Source organism: Sorex araneus, chromosome 7 (assembly GCF_027595985.1).
Source record: "Sorex araneus isolate mSorAra2 chromosome 7, mSorAra2.pri, whole genome shotgun sequence".
Lineage (NCBI taxonomy): Eukaryota > Metazoa > Chordata > Mammalia > Eulipotyphla > Soricidae > Sorex > Sorex araneus.
In genome coordinates this window covers 43188307-43207333 of record NC_073308.1, presented here as the reverse complement: position 1 = coordinate 43207333, position 19027 = coordinate 43188307, and the positions used below count along the sequence as shown (strand labels likewise).

The 19027-nt window shown below is 60.9% G+C and overlaps 1 protein-coding gene across 2 annotated transcripts in view; it reads left to right on the top strand.

Moving 5' to 3' along the window:
• The window catches only part of PEBP4 (phosphatidylethanolamine binding protein 4), a 195981-nt gene that overhangs the window by 165282 nt on the left and 11672 nt on the right, over positions 1-19027 (top strand). The gene's annotated exons all lie outside the window — the stretch shown is intronic.

Here is a 19027-nt window from a genome sequence, read left to right as displayed (position 1 = left end):
GTTCCTTCCCCCACGAAGTTCATGTCACTGTTTGGGTGGTTTTTTTTTTCCACTTCACAAATCTTGCTGCTGTGATGCTGACAGAGTCCCTAGGATTCAGGTCCCAGCTGGAAAATGCCCGATGGCCCGATAAGCCTGAGCCTAGAGGAACAGGAAGACGATGGATGAGTAGAGGGTGATGAGGGGAGGCTTGGCTGACAGCAGGCCAGGAAGGCAGGCCCATCACCAAGCAGCAAGCCGAGAGCCCCATTCTTACCCAGGCCCTCCGAGGCAGGCGACTTATTAAAGGGAGGCCATCTTTGTCTTTAAAATGGTAATTTATTCTCCAAGAGCAACCCAAAGTTTCCTTTAAATGCCTGTGCATGAGCATACACGCGCGTGCACACACACACACACACACACACACACACACACACGCACACGCACACGCACACACAGAATAGTCTCAATGTTCAAGCCAAGGTTTCCTGTTCCATCTTAGTCCAGGGGTCTTCTTTTACTACAGATCTTAGAGAAACCAAAAAACTCAGTTCACATAGTTATATGGAGTCCTCCTAGATCAGGGAAACCCTCAGGTGGCACAGAACGTTCCCGAGTATCAGCCCGATCAAGGTCCCCCGGCCCCTTGGGTTTTCAGGGAAGGGATGGGACTTGACTCTGGGCACCCCTTAAACACCGATGAGTTTCTTCCAGCCCTTGGAGACCCCGTGGTCTCACTCCGCACAGCATCGTCTCAAAGCTCACGAGTCGAAGCCCCTCCTTGTGGCTATTCCGCTGTGGGGCATCCATCTACCCCACTCCCACCCCCAACCTGGTGCTGTGGAGGTTTGACCTCAGAGCCCCCGCTGCACGGGCTCCCTGGAACCGATTTCACAACCCAGCGCTGGAGTTTTACTACAAGTTTCAGACAAAGAAGGTGTGTCAGAGCCCAGAGCATGCTCCTGCCCGCTGCGTGGGTGTCGAGTTCAATACCTTCTTGTCAACACTTGAATGTGTTGAATATCACTCACAAGGGCATTCTTTAAGAAACCTATTAACTTAATTACCCAGGCACTTTTTTCTTCCCCCCCCCCCACCTCCCCTCCCCATCCAGCATCTCATATAAAAAGTTGGCTTTCTTCCTTTCTGAGACACTTTTGATGTAAGTCTTCTCCCCTCGGCACAATACCATCTTGTTTGTTTCACTAACAGTCGGTCAGGGTACGCTGGGGCGACGGGCCTTGGCACCCGAACCGGCATGGCCCTCGGGATGGGGGGGTGGGGCGGTGGGCCGCCGAGCTCCATGTCCGCTCGCTGCCCGGCTAGTTGGAGTGGATTCTCGAGGAGGGGAAGCGCAGAGGTGCGGACCGAGCCCCCCGCCCCCACCCAGGGAGGGCATGAGACACGCAGAGACACAGATCCAGCAACAAGCCTCTCGCCCCCAGCCACAGGCCCACAGCCCGCCACCTGGATTTGAGAAGAAAGGAAAATTCTGCTCAGATCAATTTTTTCCAAGTCGCAGCCTCATGTACATCCAAGCCCCTGGGAAAAATGAAAGAGCCGGTTGGTCGTAAATGATCTCACTCTCGGGGGCTAGAGCAGAAGTGCGGCAGGGAGGGTGTTTTGCCTTGCATGCAGCTGACCCAGGTTCAATCCCCGGCATCCCTTATGGTCCCCCCTGAGCACCGTAGGGAGTAATTCCTGAGTGCCGAGCCAGGGGTAACCTCTGAGCACCACTGGGTGTGATCCCAAAAAAACAAAACAAAACAAAAAATTACCTCACTCTAGGGGTGGCAGCAGGAGGACCCAGTGGGAGCTGCCCCGCGCTGTAAGGGGCTTGGAGACCATGAATTGACCGCTCAGGGTAATGCAGAGGGTGGACATAGCCAGAGGATTTCCAAAGCCCCCTTCTGGGCCTGAGCTCCCTGGCTACAACGCACCCACAGCAGTGCACAGTGCTGCATCTCAGAGTGTAGGGCAACCCCCCACCCCATCCCGAGGCCAGTGTCGCTGTCTTGGACACACACAGTCTGCCAGCTGGGCCTGTGCAGAGGAGGCAGGGGGAGGCAGGGAGGAACTGGCCGAAGGGTTTTCACTGGAGCAACCTTCCCCCGAGGCTGCCATGGAGGGGACCGTGCAAGAAGAGCTGCAAAAAAGACCCCTGGGATGCGTTTGGAAGCCCCAACAGCCAGCCCCCAGCCTTCCAGGTGCCCTGTGGGGGAGAATGGGGTGCAGTGTAGATCAGGAGGAGTAGCCCAAACACACACACACACACACATACACACACACACACACACACACACACACACACACACACACACACACACCAGCCTTCTGACCAAGACCATGTAGAACCCATAGCCACCAAGAGTCCCTTGCAGCCGCCCGCCCCCTTCCCTACTTTAGGAAAGGGGAAACCCTCTACATTCAGAAACTCAAAAGGAGTTTTGAGGGGTGCCCATCTGTGCCTGAGCCTGTCATGGGCCCCAGCCCCTGTCATCTCCCAGGGCCCCCCACACAGTGGGTCTCCCCCAAACTGCTGGCGAGCCAGAGTCAGTCTGCAGGGCCAAGGGGCCTCCCTGGGGTCGCTCCCTGTGGAACAGCAGCGTTGCACCAGACACCTAGCAGGCCTGGGTCTGAATCACCCCAGACCCGGGGCGGGAGGGAGGGCAGAGAAAAGCCCCATCCTCCCCCGCCCCCATCCCAAACCTCTTTCCCCGGGAAGCTCTTGCTTGGAGGGAATCTGCCGCTGCCCTCGGCCATTGCCCCTGTGACTCAGGACTGAGTCCAGCCTGGTGACCTCTGACTCGCACCCCCGCACCCCCCCAATCCTTGCCACAGGAGTGGGGAAAGAGCTGGGAACCGGAGGCTGGGATGCTCACACCCCAGGCCCGAGCAGGCAGTTTCTCTCAGATGCAGGCCCAGAGCCGGCGGCCAGAGGAGACAGTCCCGCGCTCAGGCTGCACCAGGACCCACGGCACCCTGCCGGCCTTCGCTGCCCCCACTCCGGGCTTCTCTCGGGGCTACTCGCACTCAGCCACAGGCTTGGCACCCGGGAGCCCAGGCCCCCCTCTCCCAAGACTCCCTCCACGCCCCGGACGCCTCAAGGGCCCGTAGAGCAGCAGAAGCTCCGTCTGCCCTGTCCACCCGCCCCCACCCCACCCCACCCCCACCAGGGCTGCACGCGCTCCAGGATCCCAGGGGTTCAAGTTGACTAAGAGTCTAGGTATTTCATCAGCCGGGGCCCAGGGCCAGGCAGAGCCCCTCCTCCGCCCTTCCCCTGGGCCGGGGCAGACAGCCCCTCAGTGCCAGGGCCCTGTGCACTCAGTCTCCCCGAGAGCGCCCGGGGCCCTCCGTGCCAAGACCTTCCGGGAGACTTTTATGGCCAAGGCGGAAGTCTGGGGCATCTGGGGAGCAGCCCGGGCCAGGCAGGGGCGAGGACTGGAGCTAGGCGAGAGCCAGCCCCTCGCCAGGGCCCGAGGCAGCCCAGCCTAGACTGCGGGGTTAGGCAGGGGCAGACAGGCAGGGTTACGGGGTCCCCGTCTCCCCCTTCCTGTGCGTGCGCGCAACACACACACACACACACACACACACACACACACACACACACACACACACACACACACACACACACGAGCAGGTTCTCAGGCAGAGAAGCAAAGCCAAGGCAGAAGGATCCCTGTGTGTGTGGAAGGATTTAGCCTCGCTCTGTCATGGACAGGCCACTAAGGTTCCCAGTGGCAGCAACCTGACCAAGGTCCACCCAGGAAGCTGGAGCTTCACAGAAACCACTGGGGGCCTGGACCAGCGTCAGAGCCTTGAGGGAAACCCCCCATCCCTGGCGTCCACCCTCAGGCCCACTGAGAGCTCAGATGTCCGGTGCCCATCACTGGAAGTCCCGTAGAAGTTTCTCGTAGTAAGGACAGTTCCTCCGCAGCCTGGCTTCATCAGACGAGTTTGAGAGCCCCCTGGGCCCCGCAGCCTGGCTTCGCCAGCCCAGAGTGCTGTGTTGGGTGGGGCTGATCAGGAAGAGGCGGACTGGGGGGTCCACAGATGTTTAGCTGTCTCCTGAGAAAGAGCTAACGTCCCTCGGAGGACAGAGAGCAGCGGAGGGAGCACAGGAAGAGGAGGGATGGGAGGGAGAAGGGAAGAACCCAGCATCGCCGGCTCTGACATGTGACCAGCCCCTCTAGAGTGGACGGAGCCCGCCCCCGCCCCAGCCCTGCCCAAGACCACCGAGACCCAGACCCCAGATCTGTAGGTTTCCAGCTCGCGCACCCAGGCCTCTCTCAGCCCCTGTAGTGGGTCTCCACAGCGGAGCTCCTGGGTCAGAAATGCCCCCGCACTGCCCACAGGGAGAGCAGTGGACAGGCTGGGCCCCAGGCCCTCACGTGAACTGCAGCAGGAATGGAAGGAAGGAGGGAGGGAGGGCGGGAGGGAGATCAAACAGCTTCTGGCACAGTTGGGTGCGTTTTCAAACTGAAATTGCCTTGATTCAGTTACATAACCACACCAGGGACTTGGTCGCTTTCTGCCACATTCTTCTAAGTGGGCACCTGAGGGGCAGCTCCAAACGGGCAGGGTGCCCACCTCGGACTCTAATCCGGGCGCTGCCACTGACTCTCCCGGACAGAGCTGCCCCTCAGCCTGTTTCCCCCCTTATGGGTCCGAGCACTGCTGGACGCAGCCTCGGATCAGGCAGCCCGGCATGGGGTCTGCCCTAGGGCTTCCCACCGCCTGGGGCCGGGGCAGGGTCCTCCAAGGAGATGGGGTCAGAGGAACCCCCTGCTGCCCTCTGACTGTGTGGTGACCCACGGGGGCGCAGCAGGGGAGGGAGGCAGTAGGAGCCAGCAGGAGGGGGGCCTCGGAGAAGAGAGGATGGAGTGCTCCAGCAATGGCCCCAAACTCCTCCCCCCCTTCCAGGCCTCGGTGGCCCTCAAGTCACCAGCGTCTCTGTAGGACTCAGGGGTGAAGTGTCCACTCGTCACAGGTGGTGCTGGGGGATGGACAAAGCCGCCTATCTGCTCTGCCCTCAGGTGTACTCCAGGGGGCTTGGGAAGGTCCAGGTGGTCTTTCACCTTAACTGGGGGGGGTCACCATGGAGTGAGACCACCGCTGCCCCCGCAGTCCCCTGCTCTGAGGTCCCAGACCCGCCGTTCCCAGGGCCCACCTCGCTGCAAGGGCTGTGCTCCCACCCCAGTTGGAGCCACCCCCTCCCTTCCTGCCTCCTTTGGAAGGAGGATTAGGGGAGGTGGTGGCCAGAAAGCCACCGAAACGCCCCAGCGTGGTGAGCGCCCGGCCACGTGCCTCGGAGGCTGCCGGTTACTCTCCAGTAACCAGGACCCACCTCCCTCCCGGTGACTCACACCCCGGTTTGCTCCTCGCTCCTCCACAAGGGGTGCCGGACTCGGGTCCCTGCCTCCCCGCACCCCCTTAGCTCTGCAGTCAGGCACGAGCCCTGGGTGTCGCCACCAGCCTGCCATCACTGCCCGCCGTGAGACGGGGGTTGACTCTCGGGAGAGGGGAGAGGAGGCTGGCCAGGGGGCCTGGGGACCTGCATCCCTGAGCTCCTCTGCCCTCCGCTGACCCCAATTATCTGCAGGTGGCCGGGAGGCTGGGCAGGGCCCGGCTGGAAACACCAGGCTAGGCTGACTCATTGGTGAGTTTCTCGCCACTCACAGACCCTGTCCTGCTGTCGGGATGGTCCTGTCCAGGCCCCGAGCAGAAGAAGCCCACAGCCCAGAGCTCCAGGGAAGGGAAGGGGGTGCATCTCTCCATCCTCAGGAGAGGGGCGGGGGGCTCCAATGTGCATGTCCCAAGATACCCCCCACGTGCTCCCCAGCTTCGCCACAGGCATGAGCTGTCCGTGGCCTGTTGGCCAGACTGTTGATGTTGCTACACCCGCTTCTCCCAAGTGATTTCACAGTCCCCCATGGATGACTGCAGTCAGATGGGGGCGGGGGGTGGAAGAATTCAAAGAACAACTTTGAGTCTCTCCTTGAGCTTCCCCTGGGAACCCCAGGAGTCAGTGTCTCTTTAAAAAAAAAAAAAAGAAGAAGAAAAAATCCTGCTCCCTGCATAGCAGGTCACACAGGCCCCCGCCACAGCAGCCGGCGTGAGGGAGTGAGCTCACCGGGCTCCAGGAAGCCAAACAGGGTCAGGCTTGGCCAGGCCTCCCAAGCAAAACACAGGTGTTGTGGGTGAGTCAGCGGCGCCCCGCCCCTGGGCCCGTGCTGCTCCGGCCTTGGAGCTGACACTGGGGTGATTCTGGGAGCCAGGGCCCGGAACCAGCAGGGGGGGAGGGGGGTGTGGTGCCTTCCCTGCCACCACGTGTCACCGGTGTCGACACGATTCCTCGGAATCGGGGTGTATGTGCTTCCTGCCTCCCCTCCCCACTGCCCGGGTTCCCGCCTGGATCCTTGGGGCCGTCTCCAGAAGGAAAGCAGCCTGGCATGGCCTGGACCCAGGTCCCCAACCCCCACCCCCTGCTGGGGTCTGCAGCCGCTGCCGGACCCCTGGGCCCTCAGACCCCAGGAAGGTCCCTTCTGGTTTGGGAACGGCTGGATAAAAGGGCTGCATGAAATGACCAAAGGGGTCCATTAAAAATAGGCCGTCATTAGCCTGTTTTATGGGCCCCAGATATTCATTACTCCCCAACCCCATGATTAGAAACCACAGCAAGAGCTTGGGCCCCTCTTTATTGCAGTAGAAACTGAGGGGGGCTTCCCCCCAAAAGCAGCTCAGCGTCTGCCTCCCAGCAGGGGTCCCCCCACCCTGGAGCTGTCTCCATCCTGGTTCCGATTCTCACCCCGTTCTCCTCTCTCCCTGGCACGGGCAGCCCAGGCAGAAGTGACGCTATGCCTGGGTCTTCCAGGGGCTGACGAGCACGGGTCTGGGCTGAAATGGGCCCTTTCCATCCCAGCGCCCAGCTCTGCCCCTTCCCTATCAGCCTCACTCGAAGAGTGGCACAAATGCTGCTTCCTCCAGAAAGCCCTCCCTGCCTGCCCTAGACCAAGCCCTCTGTAAAGTCCTCTTTTTCGTACTCCGCATACCTGAGACGGTCTCTTTCCTCCTGGATAAGGAACTGAGGTAGAGAGAGGGTCTCCGTCCTGGACCCATCTTATCTCACTGTGTCTCACTCTGTCTCCCACCCCGGCCCCCGGGAATGAGCGAGTGGACGGGCCCGTCCATGTCCCGGCTGCTTTGTCACCCTGTCAGCCTGTGGCCGAAACTCAAACCACCTGCCGCCGTCCAGCCCATGGCCCCCGCTTCCCTCCTAACTGTCACTCTTTCCTCCCCCCACCAAGTCCCGTTGCCACCGGCCTGGGTCTCTCTGCGGCTCCGTCCCCTCCCTGTAAGGGAGCCCCCAGACAGAGTCCGGCAGGCCCAGGGCCCCTCCCCCAGGAGCCGGCCCCCACCCTCCCATTAGGGCTAGAAGCACCCGTGGTGCTCGAGGGGCACCCTCCCCGCTGGGGCTGGCGGTGGCGGCAGCTGAATGGAGCGTGGCAGCCCCACGGAGAGGAGCGGCTCGGGGCTGGCAGATTAATCAGCCGTCGTCTGCATCCATTAAGGGCCCCTGGCCTGTGGCTGCCAGGGCAATTAACTGCGCACAACCAAAAGTTCCGGGAGAAGTTTGTCCCAGCTCCCCAGGGGCCCGCCACCGAGGGTCTCTGGGCACTGCCACCATGGGATGGGGGAGCTCAGAGGAGCCCTGGGGGTCAGCGGCTGCGGAGGCCCCTTGACCCCGTTGGGCTCCATCCCTGCTGTCACCCCATCCCCTTTCCTCCCGGGCCTGGGCATCGTCACCTGGAGTAGCCGGGCCCTCCTCCAGGTTGTGCAAAGACACGTTTCAACACTCTGCGGCCGGCCAGGAGCCTCCAGGCTGGAAGCCAGGCATGGCAACTGCCCCGAGCCGGGGGAGGGGGATGGGGGGGCGAGAGGGGGGAGCGGTGCGCCCACAGCATCTTCCCACAGCGCCCCTCCCCGCCGGGGCCCAGCCACGACCACCAGCCCACCCCCAGGGCAGTGCGTGCCTCACGGGGGCCGGGCGGGCGGGAGGAAGCTGTGGCTCCCCGCCTCTCCCTGCCCGGCTTAGGTCAGGCCTGGAACAGCTCGGGGATGACGGGACGCGCTGTGAGGCCAGGGCGGAGCTGGCCGAGCTGAGTCTCGGCTGTTTGTTCACTGTCCTTGCCAAGCTGCCCAGGTTGGCATTTGCCCGCCGGGCACTGTAAAAAGGTGGCACCGTGGAATGGGAGCGAGCTGGTCCCAGCTGGCAGCGGTGGGGTCGGGGCCGAGACAGGTGAGCCTGGCCTGGCATGGGCACACAGGGCCACCGAGGGCCAGCACAGGGGCCCGGCTCGGCCCCCGACGGGAGGACAGGGCAGCAGCTTTACTAGGGCTGGAACTCTGCGTGGACATCTGCGAGGAGAGAAAACGGGGCGGGGCGGGGGAGGGTCACTTGGCCGTGGGCACTCAGCAGCGCCCACCCGGCCACACAGGGATCCCCCAGCCCTGGGAGAAACATTTCCCCCTTGAGCAGGCCCGGGAGAGGGGCGCCTGGCAGGGAAGGGAGCAGCCCTGGGTTTGCCCAACACCCCCCGTGGCACCTCCTGGACTCGTCTCCCTCCAGCAGGGGCGTGCCTGAGGCCCTGTCGCTGAGGTGGCTCCCGCCAGGAGAGGTGTGGACCAGCCTCATGCCCACGTCCAGGCCCAGCCGCCCTCTGCCCCCCCACCATGGCCCCCAGGCCAAGCTCCCAGGAGGCTGAGCCTGCCGAGGATCCGGGACCTGGATGGCCCCGGGAAGGGCCCCCTCCATAGCTGCCCCTCAGGCCTGAGGGGGACAGGCCACTCTGGAGCCCCAGGGACCAGGGTCAGGACACAGGTCTCTGCCCTGCTAGTGTGTGTCGGCGTCACCTGCTCCGAGTTGTGGGAAGGGGGGATGGTGTCTGCTCCATTCTGGGGTGTGGCCGAAGTGCTGCGTTTCTTTCCCTTGTGGGGAGCCCCCTAGCAGTACTTTAGGGGTCAGGGGCCTCTCCCAGAGAGTCTGGGCCTACCAGGTGGGCAGGTCTGGGCTAGGATCCAATGGTGCGGCCAGTGCCTCTGGGTGTCCAGGGCCACCCCAGCTCTCTGGGGAGCCGCCTTGACCCCTGCGCTGTCTCCCCAGCCCCGGAACAGGCATTCCTGCTGCTAGAGCTCTGAGGGGCGAAGGGCCCAGGGGCCCACCCAAGGCCACGGCCAGGCGGTCTGCAAAGAGCAAGGTGGGACTTGAATGAGACCTTAAAACTTTCTGCTACTTCTCAGACTCTAAGGAGCTCAGGGCTTCACCCCGCCTCTTTCCCTGCCAGCATCTTTCCTTGCTCAGAATCCCTGACACCCACCAGCTTCCTGCCAGAAAGCCTCTCCTTCCTTCTCTCCTTCCCTGTCTCCCTCCTTCTTTCCTTCCCTCTTTCCTTCCTTCTTTCCTTCCCTCTCTCCTTCCTTCTTTCCTTCCCTCTCTCCTTCCTTCTTTTATTCCCTCTCCTTCCCTCTCTCTTTCCTTCTTTCCTTCCCTCTCTCTTTCCCTGTCTCCTTCCTTCTTTCTTTCCCTCTCTCCTTCCTTCTTTCCTTCCCTCTCTTTCCCTGTCTCCTTCCTTCTTTCTTTCCCTCTCTCCTTCCTTCTTTCCTTCCCTCTTCTCTCTTTCCCTGTCTCCTTCCTTCTTTCCTTCCCTCTCTCCTTCCTTCTTTCCTTCCCTCTTCTCTCTTTCCCTGTCTCCTTCCTACTTTCCTTCCCTCTCTCCTTCCTTCTTTCCTTCCCTCTCTTTCCTTCTTTCCTTCTCTTCCTCTCTCCTACATCTTTCCTTTCCCCTTCCTCCTTCCTTCTCTCCATCCTCCCTTCTTTTTCTCTCTATCTCTCTTCTTCTTTCCCATTAATTTCTTTCTCCTTCCTTCATCCCTCCTTCCTTCCTGATGCAGCAGTTTTCACATCAGGGCCCTTTGGCAGGGCCCACCCGTGGGCCAACCTTTCTCGTTCCTCTTGAGCCCAGTATGGGCAAAGGAGAGAGTAGAGCCAAGGCAGATGACTCCCCCCAATACTACCAGTTTCCCAAGAAGGCTCAGGGGCTCAAGGATGCTGTCATCTCAGAAGGGGGACGGGCAGACAGGCACCTGCTTTACGTGTGCACAGAACCGCACCGCCGTGGCCAGGGCGGGCTGGGGGCGCCTATCCTCCTGGCGACAGGAACGGAGCTGGGGCCCAAACATTGCTGGCTGAACTCTGCTGTGGGTGAAGGTTCTGGGCAGCTCTCAGAACCTCCCCGAGTGTTGACCACGGCACAGCACCCAAGATCATGTTCACAAGCACTGGGGTCAGGTGGGTGCTGGGCCTGGTCGGGGCGGCCTCCTCGTGGCACCTCTCCTCCCTGCCAGGGGCCCTCCTGGCCAGCAAGACAGATGCTGGGGAGACGGAGGGAGAAGGGCGGGCGAGCACCCTCCCCTCCAGCCGGGCTGCAGCGCCCCCAGCTCACGTGTGAGGGGCTTACCTGCACCCCTCCCCATTGTTCTGCTGCTGCCGGGAAAGGAGCAACAGTGCCCACACTTCCACCCTGGCAGGGCCGGGGGGCAACGCAGGGGCCCCACTCTTGCTGCGCTCCTCAGGGGCTCAGGGGGACCCTCAGCGCTGCCCTGGTCCCCTGCCTCACCCCTTCCCTAGAGCCACCCCCAATTCCGCCTGTCTTGCTCTGCCCTGATATTCCTAGAGAGGGCGCCTGTGAGCACGTGGGTGTCCTGTGGGGGTGAGCATGTGTTCAAGTGTTAGAAGCCTGCGTACGTGTGTGAATGTGCCTGTGTGCGTTTCTATGAGGGCGTGAGCCCGAATGAGCCTTTGTGTGTCTCATGTGTATGTGTGTGTGACGGGGGTTGCACTGCATGTGTGTAGTATGAAAGCTTGAGTATGAGCATGCATGGATAGGTGTGTACATGTGGGACCATGACTGAGCATGTGTGTGAGCCCGTGCACATGTTGATGTAAGTGAGGACACAATACAGATGTGTGTTCATGTGAGGACATGCGAATCTATGAGTGTGGAGAAGTGAACCTGTGGGGCATGTGTGTGACTGTTTGAGCTTATGAGTCTGTGTGTGCATGTAAGGTTGTGAGTGTGAGTGTGTGTGTGTGTGTGTGTGCTCGCACACACGCACACGCGCATGTGGTAGGTGTGCATAGAGGCTTTGGTCTGAACGTAAAGAGGTGCACAAAAGTGGGCATGTGAGAGCACTGTGGGGTGAGTGTGGGGGCTGCTGCTCCATCTCCCCCCCTTCCCCTCTTGCTCTAGGGAGGGGACCAGCCCCCCTGACCCTGCGTCTCCCCACTGCGCGCCCTCCTCCCCGCTCTTTCAGCCAAGCCTTGCCACCGCTTTGCTTCCCTTCTCCGGGCACCAGCAGTGTCTGGCATGCCCAGGTCCCCACCTGACTGCAGAGGGTCCCCAAGCCCTTGGGTCACCAGCCCCTGCCCCTCAGACAACCCTGAGCGGGCCCTCCTCAGGCCATGCCCCAGGGCTGTGCCTGTGTGCCCAGGGGATGGGAGAGAAAGGGGTAAGGAGAGAGGGAAGGGAGACGGCCCGGCTCAGATGGTGTCATTAAGAGATATTAATGCCCCTCATCAAGGCATATTAATAAACATTATGGGCCACGCTCTGCGCACCCCGGGTGAGTACAGAACCAGCGGGACGGGCCCCACGTTCACAGCTGAGTAACCTCCGAGCCCACGGCACAGCCATTAGCCTTATGAGGTTGACCCTGCCAGCAGGCTGTTCGGGCCTGTCACAGCAGAAGAGCTCACAGGAGGGGCTTGGAGGGGTGCAGGCGGAGGCAGCAACCCCTCACACCCCTCCCCCTGCTCCCTACCTCCTCCCCTCCCCCCGCCCTGCAGAGGCCCAGGTCAGCCATCACTGCCTCGCCCCCACCTTCCTCCCTGAGCCCCGGGAAGGGGCACAGGACCCATGACGGCCCTCACACTTGCCTGGCACTGCAGGGCTCTAGAATATTCCACCTCCCCCTCATTTCGTCTTTGCAAGTCTACGGAGAAGAAACCAGGGCCGCTCTCGCTGTCACGGCCACCGTCTGGGCGAGGTGTGGCAAAATCGAGAGTCCTGCTCAGAGCCGCAGAGCTAACGGGTGATGACATTGGGCTGAAGCTGAGTGGCACCTTCCCCCGGCCCCCAGCTGGGCCTCTGCCTCCAGCTGGGGCGCCCCTCGTGCTTCTCAGCAGAGAGGCCTGGAGGGCAGGACCAGAGCGAGTGCCTGGCAGAGGGGGCCCGCCATGCTGTCTGTGCCCCACACCCGGTCACTCTGCGATCCCTCATCACGCTTCCGTCATACCGCGCCCCCCGCTCCAACACACACCCCAGAGGTCTGAGCAGGCGCACGGCAGCCCAGGGCCCCCTGTGAATTTGTTTTCAGTCTGGGGCACCGGCAGGGAGCAGGATGGACCCTTCACTGGGACAGCCACCGTGGTGTTAAGATTGCATCAGGTCGTCTCTGGGTGTGTGTTGAACAAGACACAAACTAGAGTTTTAATAAGATCGCTATCCAGCGTCGTTAGGGGCAAAGAGGCAAGGAGGCTAGACGCGTAAACTTCTCGGCATTGGGGAAAATGTGTCCGTGAGGTCTCCCCAGCTCCCCAAGTGAGTCGGGCTAAAAGTGTCGCATTCTAGCGACCCACGCTTGACACTGAAGATCTCGGCATGCGTCCCGTGTTTCAAGAATTTGGTCCAAATTGACACTGGGACAGAACAGTGACCTGTAGCTTGACACTGCTTATACTTGTTCTTGGGATTCCAGCTCGTTATTTCCCGGCCGTTTGTAAGTGGATCAGTTTTGCGGAGACCAAGCACTGAGTTCTCTCTCTCTTTCTTCTTTCCCTACTTCCCCCGCCACCCCCAACACACACACACCTTACCCCGGAGCTCCAGCCAGACAGAGAATGGGGCTGACCGCTGACAGACAGGGTGAAGATGAAAAGGGATGCGGGTGCCTTCCCCCCAGGCAGGCGTGCAGATGGGGGGGCCGCCATTGCGAATCCCCAAAGCTCACAGCTGGCTTCTCTGGGACAGGGAAACTGAGGATGGCGATTCTGAGAAGGGAACCTCGGGGAGTTCTGAGTGTGTGGGTCCTGCAGCGGATGTCTCACGCCCAGCTCGAGACGTGGATGGGTAGAGGGGGGGTGCTGTGCTTTCCATTCTGTCTTACCTGTGGTGAGTATGGAGTCACTCTGATGACCTGGGATCGTGACAGTCTGGGAGGGAGAGCTGTCAGGACTAGGGGCTGCAGATGCATCTGCCCTGAGTGAGGCCATCGCGCCCCGTCCTGCCCCGACTGGCCAGGGGCAGCGTCCCAGGGCCTGCCCGCTACCGAGATTAGCACCTCGTGTGCCTCTCCAGGCCTCGGGTTCACAGCTGCTAAGTTGGGGGAATAGGAGAAGCCCTGTCCAGGCGCTGGGGCCTTGGCTCAGGTTCCCATGTGCCTTGGGTCTCACCGGCCAGGGCAGCGCCTGCCTCTCCAGCCATTTCACAGCTCGTTACATATTCCTATGCTGTTTGGGCACTTGCCTCGACTTAAGGTATCCTTCCCCCCCACACCCCCAATCCATTCACTGGAAAGTTGAGAAGCCCCTCTCCACTCTTCAAGACCCAGATAAAGGGGTGAACACTCTCAACAGCTTTCCCCGTCTTGGGGCTCCAACTTACTATTTCCCGACTGTTTGTAAGTGGATCGGGTCTGCGGGGAGACCAGGCACCGGGTTCTTTATTTCCTCTTCCCTTCCCTCCTGCCCCGTCACCTCACCTCTTCTAATGCCCAACTCTTCCTTCCTCCGAGCCCCCCAAAGCTGCTGTCCAAGTCCCCGTGCCTTAAGCTGCCCTCTGCTGTTCCTTTGTTGGCCTATTGGCCTCTCCTTGCGGGCTCCTCCGTGCTGGAAAATGCGTCTTGTTCACATTTATTCATAAACAGGGCTTCTTGTTTACTGATTCCTGGAGCTGCCCAGCCCTCACACGCTGGGCCACAACACCAGAGAGAAACAGACACGGGTTCGAGATGGTGAGCTTCGGCGAGGAGCTACAGGCGTGTCCCCGTGGCCTGGAGCCCAGGGCCTGGACAGCCTGGATTTTCCCAGCCACACCTTGGCTTTAGGTCTGGGGAGCTCTGGCTGCTTCACCCAGTGTGGGGAAGCTCCGGGGAAAGCCTGGGAGAAGCTGCTTGCTTCCTGGGTGACGCAGACCCCTCCCTGAGGCGGCCTTACCTCGGCCCACCACCCCCAGCTGCCCCATCCCAAGTGGGCAGGTGGAGACCCAGGGTGGTCACACCCTGCAGAGCTGAAGCCAAGCCAGGACTCAGGACCTGGGCAGTCCCCCATTGCCCAGGAAGGTGCCAAGTAGTGCCAGGTGCAGAAGCTTCCTGGGGGAAGTGGAGGAAGCAGCCAGCTTTCTCTTGGAGTCTAGAACCCTCCATCTCCCAGGGCGCAGGTCCCCACATCTCCCACTCTCCACCGTGGCCAGCTCTTTCCCACAGCTCCAGGGCAAAAGAGCCCCTGAAATCCTGGAGCCTGCAGGACATCTCCCCTCAGTCCACTGTCCACCTTGTTGCAGAACCAACCCAATTGCTACGTAGCACTTCCCACTCTTTTTTTTTTAACTTAAAAAAAAAACATAATTGAGGGGCTAGAGCAATAACACAGTGGGTAGGGCATTTGCCTTGCACGCGGCTGACCCAGGTTCGATTCCCAGCACCCCATATGGTCCCCTGAGCACCACCCGGGGGTAATTCCTGAGTGCAGAGGCAGGAGTAACCCCTGTGCATCGCCGGGTGTGACCCAAAAAGCAAAAAAAAAAAAAAAAAAACCACCATAATTGAGGGCCAGAGTAATAGTACAGCAGGTAGGGCGTTTGTTTGCCTTGCAAGTGGTTCAATCCAGGTTCAATCCCTGGCATCCCATATGGTCCCCGGAGTACTGCCAGGACTAATTTTTGAGTGCAAAGCCAGGAGTAACCCCTGAGCATCACTGGGAGTGACCCCCCCCAAAAAAAAGTAATTGAGTTGAATTTAAAAATTTAGTTGAATCACTGTGAGATACACAGTTGCAAAGTTGTTCACAGTCATACAATGTTTCAGTCATACAGTGTTCCAACACCCATCCCTCCACCAGTGTACATTTCCCACCTCCAGTGTCTCCAAGTTCTCTTCTGCCCCTCTATGGCAGTACTTCTCTCTCTGTCTCTCTGTCTCTCTGTCTTTTTGTCTCTCTGCCTTTCACTCTCTCTGTCTGTGTCTGTGTCTGTGTCTGTGTCTGTCTGTCTGTCTGTCTGTCTGTCTGTCTCTCTCTCTCTCTCTCTCTCTCTCTCTCTCTCTTTCCATTCAAGCACTATAGTTTGCAATACTGTCACTGAAAGTATTGCATATCCCTTTACCTCCCCCCAGCACTCAGCTCTTGTCCCGAGGGATCATTCCAACTGTCATTGTCATAGTGGTCCCTTCTCCGTCCTCACCGCCCTCCCCCTCTCTCTCCCCACCATGGTAAGCTTCCTACCATGAGCCAGTCCTCCGGGTCCTTCTTTTCACTGTGTTTGGGTATCATTCTCATACTATTTTTGTTCGTTTGATTTTTATTTTTCACATCCCACAAATGGCATTCTCCGCCCTTGGGTGTCTTCCTCCATCCTTTTCCCCTCAGCTGTGCACAGGCAGTTGTGCAGAAGCAGAGAGGCTGTGCTTGGTGCCCTCACTCTCTCCCTCCACCCCGCCCCCCGCCAGGCCGTGCTGCCCCATTCTCCCTCTGCTCCCCTTATCTTCCCGCTCCTCACCTTCCCAGTTCAGACTCTTGGATGGCCCCCCCACCCCGCCCCGCCCCCGGCTGGAACACGGGGGCATCCCACTCTGACCCAGGTTCTTAGCCAGTCCGCAGAAGTGATTGAATCCTCCGCCAGAGTGGGAAGAGGCGGGTGAAGAGATTAAATCATCTCCTGGCGCTCCAGGAAATGTGCCGCTGACCCTGCCCTCAGGGGGTCAGCTGGCCCCTGAGGACCTGGGGCCTTCCCAAATGCCAGGTGGGCGGGCAGCTGCCGCGGGTAATTGAACTGGAATGAGGACCCTGGGCCAGCCCCCCTGCTCGGGTCTCCCCCAGCCAGGCCCCTTCCCACCGGCCGGAGCTCACAAGTCCAATCTGGCCAGCGGGAAGCCCTTATCCTGGGTTTCCTAGACGGCCGGCACCTGTGTCGGACGCTCCCACAGGGTCAAGAAAGCAGGGATAAAGGCGACACGGCCAGGGCACTCTTCTGCTTGGACTTCCCCAAGGGCTCAATCGCTCAGAGCCTGATTCTGTCAGAGACTCTAGGCCCTGCCCGGGAGACAGAAGGATCCAGGCCTAGGTGGCAGGAGTAGGCTGGCCCCTTCGGGTGCACCTGACACAGGGCCCACAGGACACCTGGACTCTCGTCCTAGCGTCACTCCTTCACCTGCAAATATCTACTGGGCCATGCTGTCTGTTTGGGTTTCCCCGGACCCAGAGCCTGCGACAAGGATTCTCGTGCAAGGAGGCTGGTGTTGCAGGAAAAGGCCAGGAGGCCCAGAGAGGGAGTGACTGCAGGAGAGGGAGGGGCCCAGGCAAGCATGGAGAGCAAGCAAGCCCCATCTTGGCTACCTGGAGAGGCGGCATGGACACGGCCACGCGTCCCCATGTAGGGGCCAAGGGGCAGGACTGGTGACCCTCCCTCTCAGCGGGAGGCCCAAGGTGACCATAGGGTACAGGAAGCAGGTTGGAGGAGGAAGTGTGGCTGCTCCGAAGAGCTAGAGCCTGGGATGGTCAGGCACCGGCCGCGTCCCTCCTCTCTCTGTGAATGCTAGAAAGAGCCCCAAGAGGGCCAGTGACACATCCTGATCAGCTGCCCCCTCTCTGGGCTCCTTCTCTCCAGTCATACGGGGGGTTCTGAGCTCTGTCCTTCCTGCAGTGGGGGACAGGGCCTGTGCGTTGGAGAGGGAGCCCTGGAAACGCCGAGACATGGTCAGTCAGGGAGCAAGGCTCGCCCCCGGGCCTCCAGCACAGCTCTTTGCGGGGTTCGAGGCCAGTCAGCTGGGAGCATCATCCATCAGGCCCGTTTCCCTGGCCAGGCAGAGCCCCGGGAAGCAAACCTCAGTCTCTGAGAGCCCAGACATTCCCACCAAATCTGCAGTCTCTCCTTGTCTGCAGTGAGGGCAAGGCGCGCCCCTCCCTATGCCAGGCTGTCCGACCTGCTGCGACCCCCACTGCCGTGGGACTCATGTACATGTGCACACGCATGTGTATATGCACACACACATGCACACGTGCATACACATGCACACACACAGGGCCACCTCATAAGGAAAGAGTCTGCTCCCACAGCCTTCGAGTTCAGGGGTCCTCTGGAGCCATCCCCTCCCTGCCTCCCTCGCTGGCCGGAGGTGTGAGGGGTGCCAACTCCACAGGATGCCTTTTCAGGCTGGCCGGTGCCCAGCACAGGGACATGCCCCCAGCTCACCACCACACACCTCGGCCTCTCCTGCATGGATTCCTGAGCACCTCCCGCCCCCAGCCGGGGTCCTCCTGCCCAGGGGTCCCCTGTGCTACCTGTGATTTCCGCCATCGTCTTTTCCCACCCCCAGCACTGGGACAAGCTCCTTCGGAGAGCATCAGCCAGTGTCTGCTCTGGACGAGAAAGCAGGTTTCCCTCCTGTGCCCCTCAACCGTCTCACAGAGGACCAGCATCCTGGGGGGCTGCAGTGGGCAGTGGTGGGGAACCGCAGCGGCTCCTTTTCACTCGGCTATTCAGTGCTTGAGGACAGGTGTGGGGGGCGGGGAGGAGGGGGGAGTCTGTGCTTCTCCCCCGCCGGCCACCCCTAGGCCAGGCTGCAGTCCAGATGCCCTGGGAGCCTCCACAGGCCCCAGCTGCCTTCTGGAAATGCCCAGTTCACCCGTCCTGAGACTCCTGACCTGCAGAGAAGCGGCCCTTGGTCCCCGTCCAGCTCCCAGCGTCTGGGGAAGGCCGGCCGGAAGGGCCACTGGGTTTACCCAAGGGACCCAGGGCTTCCTCCTCTCTGCCAAGCTGGTTCCAGAGGATGAGAAAGTCTCCTCGGGATGAAAGGGAGGGGTGGCAGCACCTTCCCACCCCATCGGGGCTCCAAATCAGACTTTCCAGGCTGGGCACACACCGGCTCCCTGACCTCAGGGCCCCAGCCCGGGAGAGAGGTTTGTTTATCACTCTGGGTGGGACGCAAGCCTCAGGGGAATGGAGAAGAAACAGCCAGCTTTGGTTGCTATTGTTTTGTTTAAACAAACCGCTGGGCTGGCTGGCGGGGGCTGGCTGGGAAAGGGATGAGGGGGAGGGAGGCTGGAGGGCAGAGCCCCAGTGCGAGTTGGGGGGGCCAGCCTGGCTCCCTGGCTCATGCCCCCTGCATAGTGCTGCCTCCGGGGCCAGAGGGGCTGGGGAAAGTGGCCTCCTGCGGGGTCCTTTAAGCCTCCCCTAGGGGAGACGGGTGCCCACCGGCCTACCCCTACCATCCTGGTGCCCCGTGTCTCAGCGCCCAGCCGGCCAAGGCGGGGCCAGCCCAGATGTGGGCAGGCCTGATCCCAGGGTGCAGGGGCAGGGTGGGGAGGGCCGCAGGAGGGGAAGGCAGCCTAGAGTGACAGCGAGGCACCCCCAGGGATAAAGGCCCCAGTGAGAGTGGGGTGCAGGGCTGGGGTGGAGCTCGGGGGCAGAGCACTGGACAGTGAGGCATAGACAAGCTGTGGCTAACAGGGGAGTTTGAGGGGGGGGTGCAAGAAAAGGGGTGGGGCCTGGGTGTGGTAGGAGGGCTGGGTCACCCCTCCATTCTCCATGGTATGAAATCGCCAGCTCCCCACCTGCGTCTTCCCCGCCCCCTCCGGCCTCCCCACCCCCTGGGCGGCACAGGAAGGGCTGCAGGAAAGGTGGCCAGGCACAGTTAGGTGTTGGCAGAGCCAATGAAGAGCCACGCTAATCACCATCATTAAGGCTATAAAACCCCACTCGCAGGGGCCGCAGGGCTC